Here is a 22,939-nt window from a genome sequence, read left to right as displayed (position 1 = left end):
CTATAGTTGATATAGTTTGACTCGCATCGATGAGTATTTCACAGTTTGGGTCTTGGAATCTCTATCTTTAACTCAGACACCCCATTTTGACAATATGATGAGCTTCTTGTTGAAATGATGCGTTGCGACAAGTGTGTTAGAGCGGGGAAAAAATGAAATATGCAGAGTAACAAGAGCATTGGGAAACACTTAATTAGTAGTTTAACGATGCAGTATGGTGATAAGCTGGTGGAGAGGAAGAGTGTATGCTGGCATCACAGCTGGGAGAACACTTCAGGGTTACAGTACTTCTGTGTGCTGACAGAGCCTCAGTGTTCAAATGGAGATATTTTCCACCATGTTGGCGACTGCAGTGATTACAATATAGTGGCATCTTCCTTTCTCTCGTATAAGTCTGTAAACAGGGCCAACTGTTGTCTTTCTGCTGCTGGAAGGCTAATCTCTTAAAATGGACACGTTAAAATGACACAGCAGTAATTAGGCATTCAGATTCACAGGGAAAGTCATTCAAGTCTGCAGGGGATCAGCTTGGCCTTATCACGCAAAAAACATCTGCTCAGTCGGATTTGTCCCTGCAGGATAACAAACATTAGTGTCAAGGTAAAGGATGAGTGGCTGGCTCCCCAACAGAAGGTCTGGGGTGGGACGGCCCTTTCTCTTCGTTTTCCTCATGCTGTGATAGGAGAATAAGACAGGTGAATGAATTACAGTTTTTATGAGCAAGTGCCCCGTAATCTCACCACGCATGTCTGTTATACACAGTAAACGCGTCTCTTTAAACCACGTCTGCTAAAGATGCTGCTCCAAGATGGAGAGGAACTTCGGCTAGTTTCATTGGAAGTAGTTTCTGGTCAATATGTTGCATAATCTCTCTAGACATGCAGGATATTAGTCCTGAAAATATGTCTAAGACTGTACCTATATGAGCCATGCTTTTGCCAAGAAATACTGCACGCAGGGCAGGCTAGTGTGCTGCATTCATCAGTTCACAATTAGCCTTTGGTGTAATGGGCAAAAGATCTTAAAAATTGCATAGGAAGTCCAATCTCCTTGACAGTGGTCAGACCTCACACAAATAAAGTCAGTTGAATGGGATGCAAGAACCTAAGAAGAAGTAGCTTCCAGTAGTGATTCATTTTGCTTTGCAGCAAGTTTGTCTAAGTGAAATTCCCCTGCAAATTTATATAGCTTGGAAAGAACATGAAAGGAAATAAGAAATGGGCTGTGACCTCTTAAATTATTATGGAGCAGGTACACTTGACTTTTTGCTGGCTTTGTTCTTAAAACGGAATTTCTGCTCCACCTCAGTAAAGAAAATATAAGACTTATGTAAGAAAGTTATGTGGAGTATTGAAAACCTTCATAGCTGAATGGATTACTTTTTGTCTCAACCAAATTATTTCTGAAGCTGAGTTTCTTATAGTACACCCCACATTTTTGAAGCAACCACTCCTCTCTTACACTCTTCTTTTTCTTTGTTCCAGGTTTGTGCTTGAAAGATATAGACCCCCTTCATCTAACAACTCTTGGTAAGTGTAAGCTACATGTTTATTCTGCATTGGCGTGATTGGTGCAAGTAGAGAGCACAAATTATTTTAGCAGCTGTGTTCTTTAGGAAGTTAAATTGGATGTCAGCTTGGATTCACCTTCAAAACACTGACAGCAGCTGAAAAAAAACCCCTGCTGTGTGATTTTTATTATCGACTGATTATTTGCCTTTACGTATAATTTTTTTTATTGGATTTTACAGTTTTTACATTAAATTTATGAATTATCTAGTGATATGGAGAAAGCATGCTACACCACATTTTCTGAATCGTCCATCTAATTAGCTAGTGCTGTAACTCTGCAGAGTCAACGTTTATGGCAGTGCCCTGAAAAATGATTGGCATTCTTTCGTAAAATGAGCAAAAATGGGTTGTATAATCTAAACATTGCACACAAGAATTCACTCAAGTTTCCACTTTAGGAGCTTCTGCCTGTAATTTTCAGAATGATATTTTTCTGAAAAATATATGACAAAATTATTAACCTTCCTAAGCAACATTTTAAAATAAATGCAACCAAATTGTTGTTCTTCAAAAACATTTCATTTACTCTTCAGGAAAAAAAATAGAGAGATGGTTGTTGACCTGCAAAAATCAGGTAATGAATATTAAAATGCATAAATGGTTAAAAATCGCATTAAGTATAATTTGGGCCATAACAACAACATGTCTGAAACAGTGGTAAATTTGCCAAGGATTGGATTCACGAGCACACAGTCCTCACACACCGTGAAGAAGATGGTGACGGACCGGATTCTTGTGGTTGCCAAGTTTCAAAATCAACTGTTGATATCCAACAATATATTAATAACAACAAGCTGTTTGGAAGTGTTGCAAGAAAGTAGTCCTTCCTGTAAGTATCTCACAAAATACAGCACCTGAACTTCACCGAGGGCCAGTAGAAATATAATTGGTATCAAGTGATGAGACCAAAAGCTAAGTTTTTGCTCATAGACACCATCATCGTGTTTGGTGACAAAAAGGGCCTGCATAAAAGGAAATGTAGCCACTACCCTACTGTAAAATATGGAGATTGATCATCGATGCTTTGTGGTTGATTTGTGGATGTGGTTTGCAGATGCTTGTGAAGACTCATGGCATTATGGATTTTTACTAAATACAAGGATATTTCAGCCCAAAAACCGGTTGCCTCTACCAGGAGGTTCACACTTGCCCATAGATTGAACTTTCAACAGGATGAGCGAAACACACTTCCAAATCAATACAGAAATAGTTAAAAAAACACAAACTATACAGCCTACCTGTATGTTGGAGCTCAAATTATCACTTATTACCGTTTATGAATATTTGCTAATTTTATCATTCCAGACAGCAATGAGGGGAAATTCATAACTGTTAAACAGGAGTAGGCAGATAAGGGTATAAGCGGGAAAGCACTTATTTGGAAGTAGACACACAAGGAACTACAGCTTACTGAAACAGAGAATGTTACTCTGTCCTAAATGCTATAATTTCTTTGTGTTCTTAGTAGTGCATGTGAACAAGCTTCAAATGTTCATATATCTTTATGCTGATGTTCTTATACAGAGTGATTGCTGTTATATTTAACACCCTTATTAAGAGTTGGAGAATTGTAGTCGGTGTTGCCATGTCTGCAGTTTTCGGGTGAAATTGTGATAAATGAATGTGTGGTTACTGCAGGATTTTAATCAAAGACAGATGATGAATTTCCCCAGTTGACTGGCAATAATTACTTTAGAAGAGAAACACCAATTTAGCTCATCTAGTAAACACATTTCCTTGTCCATACTTCCGCAATATCTGGTGAAAAATCTCATTTACAATCTGTTTCCTTGATCCCAAATGAATTAGCCCAAGTGCTTGACTTTGGTTTCTTCAGTTTTGCACTAAGACTACTATAGCTAACAAGTAATGAGTCCTTTTCTATAGACACATGTTCAGTTCCTCAGATTACCTGCTTGAAACATAATCTCAGGCTGTGTAATGTAATGTAGTCTGTATAATTTGCAGTTTTCAGTTCTGTCTCAGACTCGGAGTGACAGGATGAAGGGAGTCGAGGATAAAAAGGTTCTGGTTGTCCAAGATGGCTGCCCCATAATGTTATAGTGTTGTTCATGTTTAGACTCTAAAATGATTTTTTTTCAAGCGGATTTTCTTTGTGTTACAGGATCAATGTACGCCATCTCGAACCACATGTTCATTAAGTCTTCTCAATGACATTAAATGAATTCTAATAAGAACTCTTGCAATTAAACACCAGCATTTGGGTTGTAGCCTTAAACTACACAGGCAGTGATTATGTAACGAACAAGACATAGGTGTGTGTGATGATAAACAGGTAGTGCCAAGGTAAGGTTGGAGGTCATCTGGACCTATCAGGACACTGACAGCGGCCTGCTTGTTAGTTTTCATACAATTTTAATGCTTGAATATTGGGATTGTGCACAGAGATCATGCAGCAAGCATTATACAGCAGCTAAACCAATAATAATTATGTAGGATTAGTGCCCTGAATCTGCAATCTGATATTCAACACTGCAGCACTCCTGAGAAATAATAATGACCAAAAATGATATTTAAATAATATTCCCCTTACACCAAATGCAGTCGATCATCCAAGAAATGTTTAGTGGATTATGTCTGCTTTTTTAGTTTTGTATTGGTGCAATAAGGCTACAATTGCTAACAAGTAATAAAAGTTACATCCTCTAGTTTCACATGATGCCAAACTGGGAGCTAAATATTCTTGGTAAGATTTGGTAAAAATATAGAATGAAAGTATTTCTGACTTAACCTCCATCCATCCATCTTCTATCACTTACTTCTTTTAAGGGTCACGGGGAACCTGGAGCCTATCCCAGGGATAGGGCACACCCTGGACAGGGGGCCAGTCCATCGCAGGGCACAATCACATACACATTCACACACTACGGACACTTCAGACACGCCAGTCAGCCTACCATGCATGTCTTTGGACTGGGGGAGGAAACCGGAGTACCCGGAGGAAACCCCCGCAGCACAGATAGGAGAACATGCAAACTCCGCACACACATGGCCCCGGCGGGACTTGAACCCCAGACCCTGGAGGTGTGAGGCGAACGTTTGGAAGAAAGCCTATTTCTTTAATATTCATGTACATGTGTTGCGATCTGATCAGGTAGCATTGCCTTTTGAGGCGAAGCTGAGGTTTTTTTTTTTTATTATTATTATAGAAGACTTAATGAATCTTCTATCTTCTTTGAGGTTGGGACGCTGAATGCCTTTTGTTATCAGACAGAGCTGTTCTTGTCCAGACCTTTAATGTGCTTTCATAATGAAACTTGTTTGGCTGGATTTTGCAGCTGCACTGATTTTATCAAACCAGAAGCCTGTGAGGTTATGCAGCAATGCAGTGTTTCTCAGGACGGAAATTGACCAAATCTGTTTCAGTCTCTGTGTCTGTTGTGTGGTGTGATATACAGATGCAGTGAATCTTGGTAGGTGAAGTACACTACAGTAAAACCTCCAAACAGATATTGGTTAAAATTTTGGTTAAACAGCGCATGAAGGATGTGGAGACAAGAGCATACTTTTAGCTTTCTCTGAAGATGAAGAGGGTGGAGGGTGCAGAGAAAAACAACAGCTGAGCAACTCCAGACCACTGCTCCCCTCTCACCAGCAGCCAGCCCACCTTCATCAATTATTCATCATTTTCTTCACTGCATAATTTATAGCAGTGCTTTTCCATCTGAGTCCTGGGCACCCCAGCATATGCATTGCATGGTTTAAGTTTTCCTGCTCTGAGTGACCCATTTCTGCCTTTTCGGTGCTGTCAGAAAGGTGCCACCCTTTGACTGGCAAGAAACGAATGCAAAGGCAAACACACAAGCAGAATGACAGTCAGCAAACTGTTACCAGGTCTTCACTTTGTAATTTAAATATAACCCCAATTCCGAAAAAGTTGGGACAGTACGGAAAATGTGAAAACAAAAAGAGTCATTTGAAAATTAAATTCACCCTGTACAATATTTAAAACACATTATTAACACATTATTTGATGTTTTACTTTACACTCATTTCAAATCTGATGACTGCAACACTCATTCGTCTGTTTACCACTGTGTAACATCACCTTTTCTTTGAATAACGCTTATTAACTCTCTGCTTACGCAACCATGCGCTTGTAATCCGGGCAGAATGTGGTTTGGTGTTGTCCTGTTCTGGATGGCAGCACATGTTGTGTACATATCTTTCTGCATTAATGATGCCCTTACTGATGTGCAAGTTACCCATGCCATGGCACTGACACGCCCCCATACCATGATTGACGCTGGATTTTGGACCTGATGCTGATAACAGCTTGGATGGTCCTTTTCCTCTTTGGCCCAGAGAACACGACACCTGTTTTGTCCAAAAACTATTTGAAATGTTGACTCGTCGGACCACAAAACACGATTCCACTGTGCTACTGTCCATCTCAGATGAGACCGAGCCCAGAGAAGTCGGCGGTGCTTCTGGACAGTGTTGATGTATGGCTTCTGCTTTGCATAGTAAAGCCTTAACTTGCATCTGTGGATGCAGCGGCGAATGGTGTTATCTGACAAAGGTTTAGCAAAGTATTCCTGAGCTCATGTCAGGATATCCGTTACAGACTCATGACGGTTTTTAAGTCAGTGATGTCTGAGGGATCGGAGATCACACGTATTCAGTAGTGGTTTTCGGCCTTGCCCTTCACGCATCGAGATTTGACCGGATTCCTTGAATCTTTTAATTACATTGTGCAGTGTAGAAGGTGAAATGCCCAAAATTCTACCGATTTTTCTTTGGGGAATGTTGTTCTCAAAGTGTTCTCATCCTTGCTCTTGAAGGACTAGGCCTTTTTGGAGGCTCCTTATATACTAGGATTAGACGATTGCCTCACCTGTTTCACATCACCTTCTTATTTCAACTTGTCACATCGCTATTTGTCCTAAATTGCCCCGTCCCAACTTTTTTGGAACATGTTGCATGCATCAATTTCAAAATAAACGTTTATCTTCAAAAAAACTATGCAGTTGATTAGGTGAAACATCAAATACCTCGTCTTTATAAGTTTTTTGTTTAAATACAAGTCAAAATACATTTACACATCACTCCTCTTTGTTTTTATTAGCATTTTCCATTCTGTCCCAACTTTTTCGGAATTGGGGTTGTAGTTTAAAGAGCAAATCACATCTGGGGCATGCTAAGAAAGCATGATCTAGATCTGGTGGATGGATATGAGATCTATCACTGCTACAAAGATGTCAGAGAACTGGATAAAGCTATAATCAGCTAAAAGGTGAAAGTGACAGTGAAGCACATGGGCGTGAGAAGCTGTTCGACATAACCACATAGTGTTTTTTGGGGAACCATCCAAAAATCAGGCACATGTGTTCAACAGTACTAAATACAAAAATCCATGAACTGGATAACAAAGAAACTAGGAATGTATACAAATACACTGAGGAATTGCACAACAAAGAACAAAGACAAGCACAGAGGTATAAATGGAAACTAAGGAGACAAAACCTGAATAATTATAAAGGACAGTGAGTGTTTTCAGGGAGAGCTGCGGCAGGAGAATCTAAAATGATGAAAAAACAGGATGTAGATGTAAGGTAAACAGGATTCTAGCTGTGTATCATTTAATATATACTAGTCTAGTTATAAACATCATTTTAAGTGAGTTTGTACCTATGTTACTTTACTTCTAAAAGGTGGGGTAAAGACACCTCTTTCTCTAACACAATCATTTTCAGTGACTGCTTTATCCTGGTCAGGGTCGAGGGCACCACACACACACACACACAGACACACACACAGGAGCTCGTCCGTCGATTTCGATGAAGACCGAAGTTTCCATTTTCTGCCTCCGTTATGGAGAACACAAACTGGAACTGGACTTGCGCGTGAATTGGATTATAGTGAGGAAGACTTGCGCAGCATCGGCCTCACTCTCACTTCCTGGTGACCGCCATGATCCAGTGGCAAGACTGAGTCAAGACAACTGAAGATGGCCCCCAGGTGCAGTGATTCATACACCCATTCATACATACTTTCATACTACAGACACTTTGAAAACGCCAATCAGCCTACCATGCATGTCTTTGGACTGGGGGAGGAAACCGGAGTACCCGGAGGAAACCCCCGCAGCACGGGGAGAACATGCTAACCACTAAGCCACCGTGATTTTGTGAAGTTTTTGTTATTGTTGCTGCCAAAAATGCTTGATTTTGCTATGGCTTTTTTTTTTTCCTTCAAAATTTGCAATGCAACTTTGGTGCTTTTTTGTGGAAAACTTCTTGAATTGGCGAGATTGCAGTTGCTCAGAATTGTTTTGCATTTCGCAGTGTTTGTTTTGTCTTTCACAGTGATGCTTGTTGGTAAATGAGACCTGTTAACTGTACTCATGTTTGACGCACGCGAATCGAAGAGGGCTTTGGCTGAATGCGCGTTGCGTCATGACGCGTCTTGGCCCAAATCTGGAAAATCTGCGCTAATTTTGAAAAATTGCATGCATCACTTAACGTTGTGGAGTTTGCTGGACTTTGCGTTAATTTCTGCAATGGCAAAATCACAAAATCCTGGAGGGACTGATTCACACTCTCATGTAATTTGTCCTCTGAGAATTATGGCTGCACCCCAAATAGTGCACTATATAGTAAATGGGGAAATTCAGATACACCAGCAGTGTGGAGACAAAGACTGCAGTGGTGCAGTCATCAATAGCCATATTGGTTCTGTGTGTTATCTAATAAAGTCTTGTGTTCTGAAAACTTTACAATTGTTACATAAGTATCCAGAAACTTTAGTTTGCTCACTGTGATACAGTTCTACATAATGATTCTCTCTTTGCACGTTGAGCAAAAATTTGAGAAGAAATGCAGCTTTCTTTTGTTCAAATTGAAACACCTGTAACACGGTATAAGACTTCCTAGATATGAGGACTGTAATACAGCCCCAATTCCAAAAAAGTTGGAACGCTGTGTATAATGTAAATAATCCAGAATGCAATGATTTGTAAATCTCATAAAACCATATGTTATTCACAATAGAACATAGAAAACATATCAGATGTTTAAACTGAGGAAATGTACCATTGTACGGAAAAAAATAAGGTAAATTTGAATTGGATGGCCGCAACACGTCTCAAAAAAGTTGGGACGGGGCAACAAAAGGCTGCTCAGATCTGTTAGATAAGACTCTACATGGAAGGATATATCCCGGCCACACTTTTATTTGACATTACATAACAGAAGGTCTAGTACCGAATGTGCATACAGTTCTATATAACAACCATATTAAGAGCTAGAGTGCTGTAGTAAGTGTTGCCATGTCTGCAGTTTTCATGTGAAACTGGGCTAAATTTTTTAATGTGTAGCCACTGGAGGATTTTACAGACTAATCGAAAGAGGAGGATTTTTAATAATGACTTTTCCCACATGGTTGGAACTAATTACTCCATCCACCATTTCTAATGGATCACTGCTTCAGGGGAACAGACTGTTTCAGCCCTGCAGTCAGTGCTCTGACAGCTCAGAGAACAATACATAAACACTTATAGATAGATTGGAAAATGGTACAGTATTGTGCCGTAGTCTTAAGCACATGCAAAGAAATGCTGTAGAGCAACGATGCCTTCAAAAATAATGAAATAAAATGTTTCTACATTAAAAAAAATACTATAAAGAGCAGTAAACAGTAATACATGAAATAAAGCCGATATTTGGTGTGACGACCCTTTGCTTTAAAAAGAATGTATTAGTGTTTCAGGTACAATTACTGTTGGATAACCATGAGTATGAATTAGTAGGGGTACAGGTGTTCCTATTAAAGTGGCTGGTGAGTGTAGATAAACAGTAGAATCTGTGTGCACAAACTAATACAGAAGTTATAACAGCAGCAGATACACCACAGTCTATAAGAGTGTTGAACTTGTAACACACGTGTTGTTGCTTCATATAATACAAGAGCCTATTATCCAATCTTCAAGTCCTTTGATATTACACCATTTCACCAGGACAGGGAGGGGTGGGGTGTGTGGGGTTGGTAGCATTATACATTTGCATATTCATAGAATGTGGATTTCTTGATGAGAGTAAAAGTGTAAGAACGTATATGATTTTAAACATTTTCTTCTAATAATTACATATTACAGTATGTACAACTGCCATGTCATGCAAATGATTGTTTATTATAGAAAATATGGCACTGGTGCTGGGGTTGTGGGAGCGGTAGTGTCGTTCTAATGTTATCTGCTTGCAGATAAACTGTAAATTGATACCTTGTAAAGCGGCAGTGTGCAGAAATAAGGGATCGGAAGATTTGCACTCACTAAATCACTTGCAGCCTTAATACTGTGAAAGAAGGAAAGGAAAGGAAAGCCTTGGAAGGGAACTGTTAGATTGGGAAATGACAAGAAATCCTGAAAGAGTCAGGGTGGCAAGAAGAATCCGTCAGCTATTCTTTCCAGCTGGGCGACTTTTGATTTTAATCCCACACAACCTATTTGGTGACTGTACCAAGAGTATATGAGATCTGCCCATCACTTGTCAAATTTAAAATAAAAGCCAGGCTTATTATATTCCTCCTTCTCCACGCTATGTTTGGTCATTGCAGTGCAGCTCGGGTAATTGTTGCAGTACCTGCCGCACTGTGGACTCCAGATTGGTGCTGTTATTTTATGTAAATGACTACATCTGTCTTCCGTTTTGTGCAGAGCGCAGCAACATATTGGCTCAAAGTTTGAAGTAAAATATTGCACTTACAAATGAAGGCGTAATGAACCATTTGTATAGAAATTGCAATGAGAATGAGAGGACAGTTTACATTTTGTGCTGTGCCTGCAAGCAGTTTACACCTTTATTGTTAAAAGAAGATGTGAACAATAATGTGGGCTGGATTAGATTATATAAACGAATATTAGTCAAATTAAATTGCTTTTATCTTTTAGAATCCAAGCTATTCATCTGTTTCTGTAAGGAACTGTTAGTCGCTTAGCTTGTGCCACCAAAACTAGCAGGGTGCTGCCCTTCAGAAAAGTTAAAGGGGTCATATGATGCTTTTTAATGTTTTCCTGTTCCTTTAGTGTGTAATGTATCTGTTTGTGCATGTATAAGATATGCAAAGTTACAAAGCTTATAGTGTACCAAAATGGATTTATTCTATCTAACAAAGAACACTGCTCCAGACCTGCCTAAAACTCCTTGATCGAAGTCCAGTTATTACTTCTGCAAACATCTACGTCACAACTTGAAATATCAGCATAATGCTTCCATAATGAGAGAATTTTTTTCATTCATTTAATTTTTTAAAACTGTATTTTATGTTGTCACTTCAGGGCATAAAGTTGTTACAGTGAAGGCGACAAATTAAACCGTTATAACATCGTATCTGAAAGTTAAGAGAGTTACAAAATAAAAACTTACCACTGTGAAATGTTTTGCTCAAGTCGTGCTTGAGAAGTTGGTTCCGATTTATCTGCTCGATCATCGTCATTTTCAGAATCTGACTCGGGCTCGAACTGATACTGTAACGATACACAGGACAGTTGGCAGGAAGTAAGCGCAGGAGCACCGTCTTTATTAATAAACAAACAAACAAACAAACACAAGAAACGCGGTCTATGTTGAACAAGACTATCAGGGTCAGACATGGGACTGTGGTCTAGGCATTACTCGAGAACACAACAGGGACATGAGACCGCTAGCATGCTACACGCATTAGCTAAAGCACTAACACCAGGTGCTATGGCTACACGCGCCAAACATTACGAACGTTACAACTAATAATACTGCGCAAAGTGCGCAGCCACACGAGGGGTTTAAATAGCCTACATAATTAAACTAAACACAGACACCTGGCTCAAATCAAGCTACACCCTCGCACATAAGCCAATGTCTAAGCAGGAAGGGAACGAACCAAAACAAGAGTCACGTGTATAGTCCAGAGCTGCGCCCCAGTGCCATCTGCCGGCCGTGGCGTAACAGAACCCCCCTCCAAAGGCACCCCTCCCGGAGCGCCAACAGCCCCCCTCCAACGGGGGTCCTGGGCCCCTGGGAAAGCTGTCTCTCGCTAACACGGAAAACGAAGCGGCCCCAGCGGCGCTGGAACGCTGGACAGCCAGCTTGGCTTGACAGGGCAGCAGGACAGCCTCCTCGGCTGGGCTGGACAGCGGGACAGCCTCCTCGGCTGGCCAGGGCAGCGGGACGGCTTCCTCGGCGGGGCAGGGCAGCGGGACGACCTCCTTGGCCGGGCAGGACAGGAGGATGGCCTCCTTGGCCAGACAGGGTGGCGGGACGGCCTCCTCGGCCGGGCAGGGCGGCGGGACAGCTTCTTCGGCGTGCAGGAGCTCCACAGCCGAGACCTCCCCGTAGGCCTCAAGCTGTAGCTCTGAGGTCGCCATGTTGACCTCAGGCAGGAGCTCCACAGCTGAGGGCCCTCCGTAGGCCTCACGCTGAAGCTCTGAGGTCACCATGTTGACCTCACGCGGGAGCTCCACAGCTGAGGCCTCTCTGTAGGCCTCACGCTGGAGCTCTGAGGTCGCCATGTTGACCTCAGGCGGGAGCTCCACAGCTGAGGCCTCTCTGTAGGCCTCACGCTGGAGCTCTGCTGTCACCATTGCCCCCCCCAAAAAAAGTTCTGGGCTAGCCTTCAGTTCCGGACTGGGCAGGGTGACTGGGTTCTCGGCAGGGCAGGAAGGTGGAGCGCCGTTTGGCGCTACGGGACGGGGGCTAAGCACCTCCAGGTTGCGGAGTATCTGATCCATTTCTTCCCTCCACCGCAAATCCTGCTGCCTCCATAGCGCAGCTTCATACTCCGCCTGCTGCCTCCTTACCACAGCTTGGTACTCCTCCTGCTGCTTGCGCTGCCAGGCGAAGTACTCTTCCATTGTCGGGAAGTCCCAGAAATAAAGAAACTTTCCGACTCGGGGTTCTCCTGCTACTTCCATTGCTCGGGCGCAGTATTCTATAATGATATACACCTGGCTCAAATCAAGCTACACCCTCGCACATAAGCCAATGTCTAAGCAGGAAGCGAACGGACCAAAACAAGAGTCACGTGTATAGTCCGAAGCTGCGCTGCAGTGCCATCTGCCGGCCGTGGCGTAACAGATATGGTAAAACCAACGACTTCATTAACTGTGTTTTTAACTGCTATAGAAGCCTTAGAAGCTGATGCTCACGATTATGGTAAGGGGCGTTACATTTCCAACACACGCTTGATGCTTTTGGCCAATCACAGCTCAGTGGGTCAGCTGGCCAATCAGAGCACTCTGGGCTTTTCGGAAGGATGGGCTTTAGAGAAACTGGAACTCAGAGTGTTTCAGACAGATGTGTTTTTTTGAACATTAAAGCTTGTTAACCTATTTTATTACACCCAATAAACAAACTGACAAACTTTTAAAAACATCTCATGACCACTTTAATCAGATAGCATTGCCATTTAAGCTTCAGATTCAGCCCACACATTATTTCTAAACCAGCACACATAGTCTCCCTTCAAATACTTACCATTCATCTGCTTTACACAGATAAAGAAACCAGGATGGAAGCCAGTGTGTCCCTCATCCCTTCCCATCTTCCACTAATCCACCTATATTCCAGCACTGCTTTGATAGACAGATTTGACATTTGAGTCAACATGCTCTCTGGCTGTTTAGTCTGGACTCTGTGCTCTTTAAAAGGCTTATAAATAACAAGCAACACACAGATTTGGTAATTGAATCACCTGCAATAGTGAATAGCTGAGGATAAACTGATGATACGCTTCCTGCAGTAATGATAGGCTCAGGCTCCTAATCCTCCATGCATTTAGTGCAGAGCGCAGATTCAGTGTCAAGAGAAGAGAGCAAGTTTGTTGCATGTTCTTACATGCATAAAAAATCAATTTCATTCCCCAGTCTGTGCTAGCAAAAAGCCATGATGCTCCGTCACATTGGCGGGGTATAATGGAGGTGTGCTGTATTCAAGCAATCTGTCCCAGATGGGTGTGTGTGTGTGTGTGTGTGTGTGTGTGTGTGTGTGTGTGTGTAGGTTTGCCTATATGTGTGCTTTGGCATGCTGTCATATTCTGCTCGTTCAAAGTCGTTTAGGCAATTTAGTTTTGCCAAGCAACAAATGTCACTCTAAATGAATCAGATCCCTGCGGAAAGTCATACACAAACAGCACGATAATTTGATATTTCAGACCATGGAAATTGTTTAGTCTTTTCCTGCGGAGACTTCAGCTGTTATGTTTTTGCTAAAAGCTAATAGGAACTGTGTCGACATATTCAGACACAAAATGACTGCCATCCGATGTGCATATTTTTATACATGTTTTTTTCAGTGCTGTGCATATACAGGTGTGAAACTGTCAACATTTTTCTATATATCTGCATAAATATGACCTAAAACAAGTCCTAAAAGTAGACACAGAGAACCCGACTAAACACAGTCATTGGCCTAGGGAGACCAGTGATGCTCTATTTTAGGATGCTTTCACACCAATTAATCCAGTTGCTGAGTACAGATCACAGTGAAATTGATACTTTTGGCTGGTTTGCTGTTTGGTTTGGTTGATTTTCAAGCACCAGTGTAAGCTGTCAGTGAATTTTAAAATGACCCTGAACAAATTTGTCCGGTCTGGCTAAAATATTTGAACATTATGTAATATTTGTTCCTAATATTAAACAATACAACAGCTAAATGAATGAATGAAAGGGGAACACGACTCATTGCTGTATCCACTTTTTTGCATGATACAAAGTCACCGTGGTTTACGTGACTTATTTGTTTTTTTTATTTTAAGAAGTAGAACCAGCAACGTCCATTCAAAAATATAAAGATATTAGAAAGCAAAAATAGTTTGAAAAGGCAGTATTGGGCAAACTTTCTGCGTGAATGGGTGGGAGTTGGATTTAAAAACATTTCCACGCACCACTACCACAAAGCGTTCCTTCCAAACAAGCATCTTAAAATAGCACCGAATCATGCACCATTCATCCTGGAAGCGCAGTTGCTGTCAGACTCCATGAACTGCTGCGATTTTTGTGTCCACCCCCTATTTTTCACAAATCCTCAATCTCAGAAGAGTCTCCAACTAATTTCCATAGCTATAGAGGTTATTGTCACGATGACTAATTTCCTGGCCAGAACTGATAGAAGTAGCGAGACTGGATGCCATTTCTGGATGCTGCTTTTTTTCATTGATTTCCTCTGAGCTGGAATAAACCAGTGGGCCTGTGGAGAAAAGCGTTCAGTGTTGTGATGGGGTTGGGTTTCTACCTCTTTTTCTGCCCTCTCGCCTCCCACCAGGGAGCCACGCTTTCTCACACCTGCTGTGCACACTGCTGAAATTCTTTTCAACACATCTCATACATACAGGAGTAGTGCCACACAGGTGCCTGCAGTACGAGTACATATGGCATGAATAACCCCTCTCAGACGCAGCATGATTCTGAGCATGACAAGCACTGAATTTATGTTTTGTTTTGAGTTACCTCCATGTACCTTTTGTTTACATTGCCTTGTGCATTTGTTTTGGTCCTGTCTCCACCTCTGGCCCATCCCTGGTCTGTTACCTAACGTGTGCATTTTATCCTGCCTTTGTATATTTAATTCGGAGCTGTACTCAGACACTCTTTACTGTGTTTACTGTGTTTTGATTCTCAGTTCTCATTACGGATTATCATTATTTGTTGCTTCCTTCTTGTATTCTGTCCCCTTGTTACGGTGTACGAATATGATTATTGGATTAACCCTAATAAACAACATGTTCTGCTTCTCGCTCATGCATGTTAAAACACGTTTGCTCAGAAATCTAACCATAGTATCATGCGCATGCGTTTTTTATCAGTGCTAAAGTAGGACAAAGTGGCTAATACTGTCCCACCAAATGGGGCGACATGAAAAAATATTGTTTATATACAACTGAAGCCAAAAGTTTACATACACCGATTAGCCACAACACTAAAACCACCTGCCTAATTTTGTGTAGGTCCCACCTGTGCCTCCAGAACAGCTCTGACCCATCAAGGCATGGACTTCACAAGACCTCTGAAGGTGTGCTGTGGAATCTGGCCCCAAGACGTTAGCAGCAGATCCTTTAAGTTCTGTAAGTTGCAAGGTGAGACCTCCATGGATCGGACTTGTTTGTCCAGCACATCACACAGATGCTTGATCGGATTGAGATCTGGGGAATTTGGAGGCCGAGTCAACACCGTGAACTCTTTGTCATGTCCCTCAAACCGTTCCTGAACAATTTTGTTCAGTGTGGCAAGACACGTTATCCTGCTGAAAGACGCCAGTGCATTAGTGAATACCTTTGCCATGAAGGGGTGTACTTGGTCTGCAACAATGTTTAGGTAGGTGGTACGTGTCAAAGTAACATCCACATGAATGCCAGGACCCAAGGTTTCCCATCAGAACATTGCCCGGAGCATCACACTGCTTCCTCCAGCTTGCCTTCTTCCCATAGTGCACTCTGGTGCCATCTCTTCCCCACGTAAACGACGCACACACACCTGGCCGTCCTCATAATGTAAAATAAATTGTGATTCATCAGACCAATCCTCCCTCTTCCGTTGCTCCATGGTCCAGTTCTGATGCTCACATGCCCACTGTAGGCGCTTTTGTCAGTGGACAGGGTTCAGCAGAGGCACTCTGACCAGTCTGCGGCTATGCAGCCCCATACACAGCAAGCTGCAAAGTGTAATCTGACACCTTTCTATCAGAGCCAGCATGAACCTTTTCAGCAGTTTGTGCTACAGTAGCTCTTCTGTGTGATCGGACCAGACGGGCCATGAGCCATTGGGTGCCCATGACCCTCTTGCCGGTTCAACAGTTGTTGTTCCTGGGACCACTTTTGGTAGGTACCAACCACTGCAATCCGGGAACACCCTACAAGACCTGCCATTTTGGAGAAGCTCTGACCCAGTCGTCTAGCAACACAATTTGGCCCTGGTCAGAGTTGCTCACTTCACCTGTCGGTGGTTTTAATGTTATGGCTGATTGGTGTGTGTGTGTGTGTGTGTGTGTGTGTGTGTGTGTGTGTGTGTGTGTGTGTTTGTTTGTGTGAGTGTGAGTGTGTGATATTTCAAATAGAGTGGGTCGGTGCAGCACTGTGTGTTGTTGCAGTTTTACTGTGCTGATCTCTTTTCCAAAAGCCCTCCAATCCCCCCATCAGCCTAGCCCTATTTATCCAACTGGAAATTTGGGTAATACTCAAGGTCTATGAACACATTTAGCTTTAATATGTAAATACAAGAAAAAATAGATTGAACTGATGTGTAAATGGACCAGTACACAGAGACAGATAAAAGAGAAAGATTAGACAGAGGAACAGGAGACAGTCATATAGAGAAACAGACAAATAGCCCTGCTAGACTAACTGTGGCTTATAGCTTCTGTAATCATTGCACTGCAATATTACAGAGACCTCCAGGGCATGTTCCTTACTCTGTCTCCCTCTCTTCCACTTCTGTCCTTCCCTCACTGTCTCCCTCTCTCCTGTCTCACTGCCTCAGCCCCTATCTGTGTTTATTTCTGTCTCCGCACTGTCAGTCTCTCTTTCTCTATCTGCCTGTCTCTCTCTCACTCTCTCTCGCTTTCTCTCTCTCTCTCTCTCTTGCTCTTTCTCTGCACTTATTTTTGGTTATGTCTCTTGCTTTCTTGGTCCATCTACCATTTTCTCTGCATGTCTCTCTTTTTCAATATCCACCTTTCTTTCGGTCTTCCTCTCCCTCTCACGGTTCCTGTCTCCTTCTCATTCTCTCATGTCACTCTTTCTTTCACTGTCTCCTGTTGTATCTCCCCTTTCTTTGTCTGTATGTCTCTCTCTCTCTCTCACTTCTCTCTCTCTCTCTCTCTCTCTCTCTCTGTCTTCTCTCTCTGTCTCTGTCTCTGTCTCTGCTGCTCCTCCATATGGACACAGGCCTACAGATTTAGTAGCACTGTTATTCTAAAGGTTGGTGTTTATTCTGTAGTTGTAAGACCACCAACAGTAAAACATCTGCTGTACAATGCCAGTACCATTGCCCAGCTGCCCAGACAATCTCTTCTGCTCTTCTGACCCACATGATTAAAAGTACAGAGTTTCACCTTCCTGCTGCTATATTATAGATGTAGTTATTGCAGATGCATCGTCATGGTACACTTTGCCTGTGTATAAGAGTGTAATACATGCTGTGTTCCTTTCTGATGACTCAACACACTAAAAGGTCATGAGCACTACCTATGTATACCGTGGGAGTACTCTTGGAAGTGATATGCCAGTGTGATCTTTCTCCCATCCAGCACGATTATCAGCATTTAAAGCATTAGTGACTGATTTTGCTGTGTATTGAAATAGGCGGGACATGCTGGTTCTCAGTCTGTCAGTAAACTCACTTAAGCTTTCATATCTACAGTCTGCCATGCCGACATACATCATCTGCTCGATGGTTCTGAATTCCTGAGGAGATCATTTACAAGGACAGAGGTGTAGTGAGGAAACAAGTGGAAATAGAGCCATGTTAAAATAACTCAAATGATCACAATTCACTTTTATCACTAATTTGCAGATCTTTTCTCAATAAAAAATTGCAGAAAATTACAAACGAATAGACAGGGGTTTTTTTTTTCTTCCCATTTGCAATTGGTCAATATAAAAATTTCAACCTTTACCCAAGTAGCCAACTTTAGCTCATGAGTATCATAGCTGGATATGTTTCACTCACTGAGAATAAACTGAACACGATTTATTGTGCATCTCTAGAAGATCTTGTCCACCTAAAGTAGATAAAGTAGCACTGATCAGTGGGATTTTACCCATTTGCAGCCCACACAGTGTGAGTCCTGCTCCAGACTGAAGGGTCCTGAGAAGACATGCACTCTTAATAGAATGCTATTACATGGAAGATGAAACGGCAGAGAAATGTGCTTCAAACTGTGCAGCAGAATGAAATGAAAAGAAATGTTAGCTGTTTGATCAGAATATAATCCATTCAGCTCCCCTGTGACTTTAAGTCAGATTCGGAAGTGGATGGCATGTAGAAATTGAAGAAGCAGCAGGTAGTGTTGCTGCCTCACACCTCCAGGGTCTGTGCAGAGTTACAGAGTTTGGACAGTCTTCCTGTGTCCTTGTGAGTTTCCTCCAGGTGGATGGGCTACTCTGAAATACTCCTAGGTGTAAATGAATGTGTGTGCATCCAGGCATGGCTTCAATTCTTGGTGGAAACCAAATGATTGACAATCCAAATATTTGACAGTTTTGTCCTTGTGGGGACATTTTCTTGGTCCCCACTAGGAATTACAAACAAGTGCAGCTTTTATTAAGCATTAACTAGCTGCACTAATAATTAGCTGGGGCGGGGGGATCACTCCCAGGATATTTGGGGGGGTGGTCGCTCCCAGGGTAAAGCACTTACTGTTTATAGATTTTATATTATTAAAACAAAAAGACAAGTAGCATGGTGGTGAGTGGAAATGACATTGTAGTACACATTTTGGCTGCTTCCATTGTTTTTGAATCATGACAGGTGAAAGCATCCTACATGTTACGATAATATAGTGTGTTTGACAGCATTTCCATGAATGTACACACACATTCATAAAATAGCTTTCAGGTTTTTGTGTGTGAGGGACAGCAGGGTTGGTCACCAAAATCATAGTCCCCAACCTTCTTTCGTCTAATAGCAAAACTGCGCCTGTGCGTAAGTACTGAATTAATGAATTTGCATATGGAGAGGGGTTGATGTAGAATTTGCTGCATCAGTTAAATATGCTCTGGGCTCCTCTTTCTGGTTGGCTTTAATTGTCTAAATGTCATCATTTTTTTTTTTTTTAAACAAACTGGAGGAAATTAAGTGTTTCAAGTTGCCTGTGGGTGTTTTATATATTATTTATTATTTTCCTGTAAATGTGTTCTTCCACAAACTTTACTTCTTCTGTGTTAACTTGCCCCCCTTTTTACTACTTTCTTTCCTTTGCTGCTCCCTTCTCTCTGGTCCTTTGCTTTGAGATGGGAGGATAAGACATTTTACTGCTGACAGGAGAAGAGCTTTTGCGTGTGTGTGTGTTTGTGTGCGTGTGTGTGTGTGTGAGACAATGATATGACGGAGAGACAATGTTAGAACTCATTGAATATCTCATCACCGTGTTATCAGGAGCCCAGCTTCTCTGAGACATTCTCTTTCACGCACCACATTGAAGGCAGACAAAGAGGCACTAACCTTCTCTATGCTCTGTTCTCTTCTTTGTTTATCTTTTGAGGCCCTCTGTGGTTTTCTTGTGTTGCTGAAAGTGTGTAGTATTGATTAAAGGCCAAGTGAGATTCACAGCAGGTGTATATTCTATAGGATGAAAACTTTCACTACCCAGCACTCCTTAAATCATCTGTAAGCTCTGAGATGTTCATGTGGGGAAAGAGAGGAAATGAGATTTGTGTATCTCTCTCTCTCTCTCTCTCTCTCTCTCTCTCTCACTGTATGGCAAAGATTATATCAGCATGATCATTTTCCCAGTGCATTTTCACTATACACTATAAGTATCATATAGTTACATTTTTGGAAGAGACACAACACACCACAAATGGAAATGAGAGCAGCACTGAATGAGATTGGATGGAACATGGGCATGTCTTTGAATCTATATATGGAAACTGCATTTTCACAAATAGGTGTAGTTTCACACTTGGGACGATGAGGTATATAAGACGTAGTTAAGACAGGACACAGTACAACAGGGCTCTATTTCTTTATATTATTGTCTACTTCTATGTATGCCCCCACTTTTTTTGAAATCAGAAATTGATCTAAATACTTTCTAAAAGCATCAATTTCTCATAGTGGATTGTGTCATAAAATGTCTTCTCTATGAGAAAACTACTAATTAGCACAATATGAGCAGGTTTCAGATGTTTGCTTCACTCACAGTGATCTGATCACATTATTGTGTCGAATTTATTTCCAGAAAACTAGCAGTGATAGTGTGATAGAGGCGCTACACCTGCTATAGATGTAATTAAAATGATCAGTTTAAAGCGTCATGAAACACTAAACTACATTTTTTGAGATTTTAACAGAGGTGCTCGTATCGCACATCATAAAAGAGAATCTTAGCATTTCATCCATCCATCCATCCATCCATCTTCCACCGCTTACTCCTCTTCAGGGTCACGGGGAACCCGGAGCCTATCCCAGGGAGCATCGGGCACAAGGCGGGGTACACCCTGGACAGGGTGCCAGTAATCTTAGCATTCCCTCATTTTAATTGTAGGAGAAAACTGGTTAATTTTGAGCTTCTTTCCGCTATTTTCGTCTTCCGGGTTTAAAATCTCGTCCTGTCATACGTCACAGGCAGTGACGTGGCAATGTACTTTGATGACGTGACGGTGTCTCATAATTATTCATGAGTGTTCTTATCTTATGAGAAGATGCTGTCTTTTAATTATTCATGACAGCACGTGGTGCTTTCCTACAGATGTAGTAGATGAGAGAGGCGTTCAAAGGGGTCGCAGGTGTTTGTTTCAGTGGTGTAAGAGTACGAGTGCGTTTTCTCGGGAGAGCTATGAGAATTGGAGAAAGGTGGACTACGGACTTGCCCGTGAAAGCAGTTTGCGTCTACACAATGATGCGGTACTCAGTCCCGAGGACTCCCTTCAAATGAGGTATGTGTCGAATTTTTAACCATGACTGTTTTACTTACCTTTTGAGCTAATTAAACCGCTTAAAGCTTCACGGGCCATCACATGCAAAACTATGCAAAGAGAGTCCACGTTGAAGGGAAGAGCCTTCACGGTTTATTCGTGTAAAGCACGAGCCTATTAGCTAGCTACCATTCCGACACTTCTCCCATCCGCGCTGCCTCCGACTCGAGGAAAACAATATTAATAAAAAAATATAAAAACTGTACATACACTATATAATATAATATCATATATATATAATATTAAAGCTCCATGGGCCATCGCGTGCAAAACTATACAACGAGAGTCCGTGCTGAAGGGAAGAACGTTCGCCTTTTTATTTGTGAAAAGCTCGAGCCTGTTAGCTAGCTAGCTTCCAACACTGCCTCCAGTTTTATTATGTTTTCCTCCATAGTCACGCCAGGGGCTAATGGTCTTCATTTAGCCCTGGGGATTCAAGAGGAGAGAAGTCCTGTGCCTCATCTGCAAACTTTGTCAATATCCATGTTTTTTCTGAGTGTTCTGAAGACTAGCGCCCCTCTTCCTCTCCTTCTACGCCCACTCCCCCTTTTTTCTTCGCACAGCCATCCACGCCCATTTAAGCTGCATTTTTCAAAAACATTGAGAGGTAGACATGAGCTGAAAGAGGGAGGTTTCATGACCCTTTAAAGCCTGTGGACTCACATGCCCAGGTTTACTCTGTTTTTCTTTCTAATGGCTCCCACAATGTAGTTTTTCCAAATCATCCATTATGCTGTGATTACTGCAGGCATTCAATAACGTGGTTGGATTTGAAGCTGGTTAAAAAGGAAGCATTTCTTCCACAGTACAGCATTAGTGTAGCATTCATGTACAATTCCTGTTGTCGGCTAATGAACTCCATGTCTTTTCCAGTGTTACAAAGCTAAACTATTGAAAGACAGCGTGAAGCAGAAAAGCAGAAATTGGAACACATTTTTATTTGTCAGTTTGACACTTTGCCAAGTGAAACAGCATACTTGGACAGGTAGGACTTTGGATTTGGATTTGACTGGCTTGTGAAAGTTGGGCACTCAGAAAGCAAAATTGGAGTCAGAGCAGGATGTTAATGTGAACTTGTGGAGGACTGCTTGCTTCCTGCAACACCACCTGTATGCTCATTAGAGGAGTCAGAGGCGAGGTGAAGGGGAACGGATGAACATTTTTGTCTCTGGAGTGAGGCCATATTTATTTGAGCATGTACCTGCAGCAGGGAACTGAAGTGTTGACTGAAATGCTGAGGGTAAGCATCTCAATAGTCACAATAGTAGATTCTTGGTTATTATTATTATTATTATTATTTTTATTACACCAGTGAGTCTGAGCAATGAGAGGAAAAATTATGAGCCAGTGAGATGTGGGAAAATTTTAGAGGAAGATTACAGGCTAAAGTACTATTTGGATGGGATAGGATTTATGCATGCTTGTCACACTATAAATTCCATGTGTACTAAATACACCACATTTTAATACAGACTGTTTGTGTTGACCTTTATTATAAAGGTCTTGGAAGCATTGCTTCTTTGACAAGTCTTTTTTAATGTCATCTATATTTTACTGTTCTCTCGTTGGTTTCATTTTGGCAGGGGATGATAAATGAGCGCTTCTTGACTGTCTTTATATTGAAACAAAGAGCAAAACCTCTTTCCCACAGGATAAAAGGAAATTTACCGACCTGTTTGGATTGGTTATATACTATATTACTTGGAGATATTTCTACTGGTCTTTTATAGTAGATAACATAC

General features: G+C 41.7%; 1 protein-coding gene across 1 annotated transcript in view; it reads left to right on the top strand.

The window, feature by feature from the left end:
• apba2b (amyloid beta (A4) precursor protein-binding, family A, member 2b) overlaps window positions 1-22,939 on the top strand; it is a 125,333-nt gene that overhangs the window by 40,388 nt on the left and 62,006 nt on the right. The window contains exon 2 of the mRNA XM_053616532.1: window positions 1,485-1,529. The gene's annotated coding sequence lies outside the window, so the exon portion shown is untranslated. The remainder of the gene's footprint in view (window positions 1-1,484; window positions 1,530-22,939) is intronic.

Source organism: Ictalurus furcatus, chromosome 27, assembly GCF_023375685.1.
Source record: "Ictalurus furcatus strain D&B chromosome 27, Billie_1.0, whole genome shotgun sequence".
NCBI classification, from domain to species: domain Eukaryota; kingdom Metazoa; phylum Chordata; class Actinopteri; order Siluriformes; family Ictaluridae; genus Ictalurus; species Ictalurus furcatus.
The sequence above is the reverse complement of the archived record's forward strand: the minus strand, read 5'-3'. Positions and strand labels throughout refer to the sequence as shown.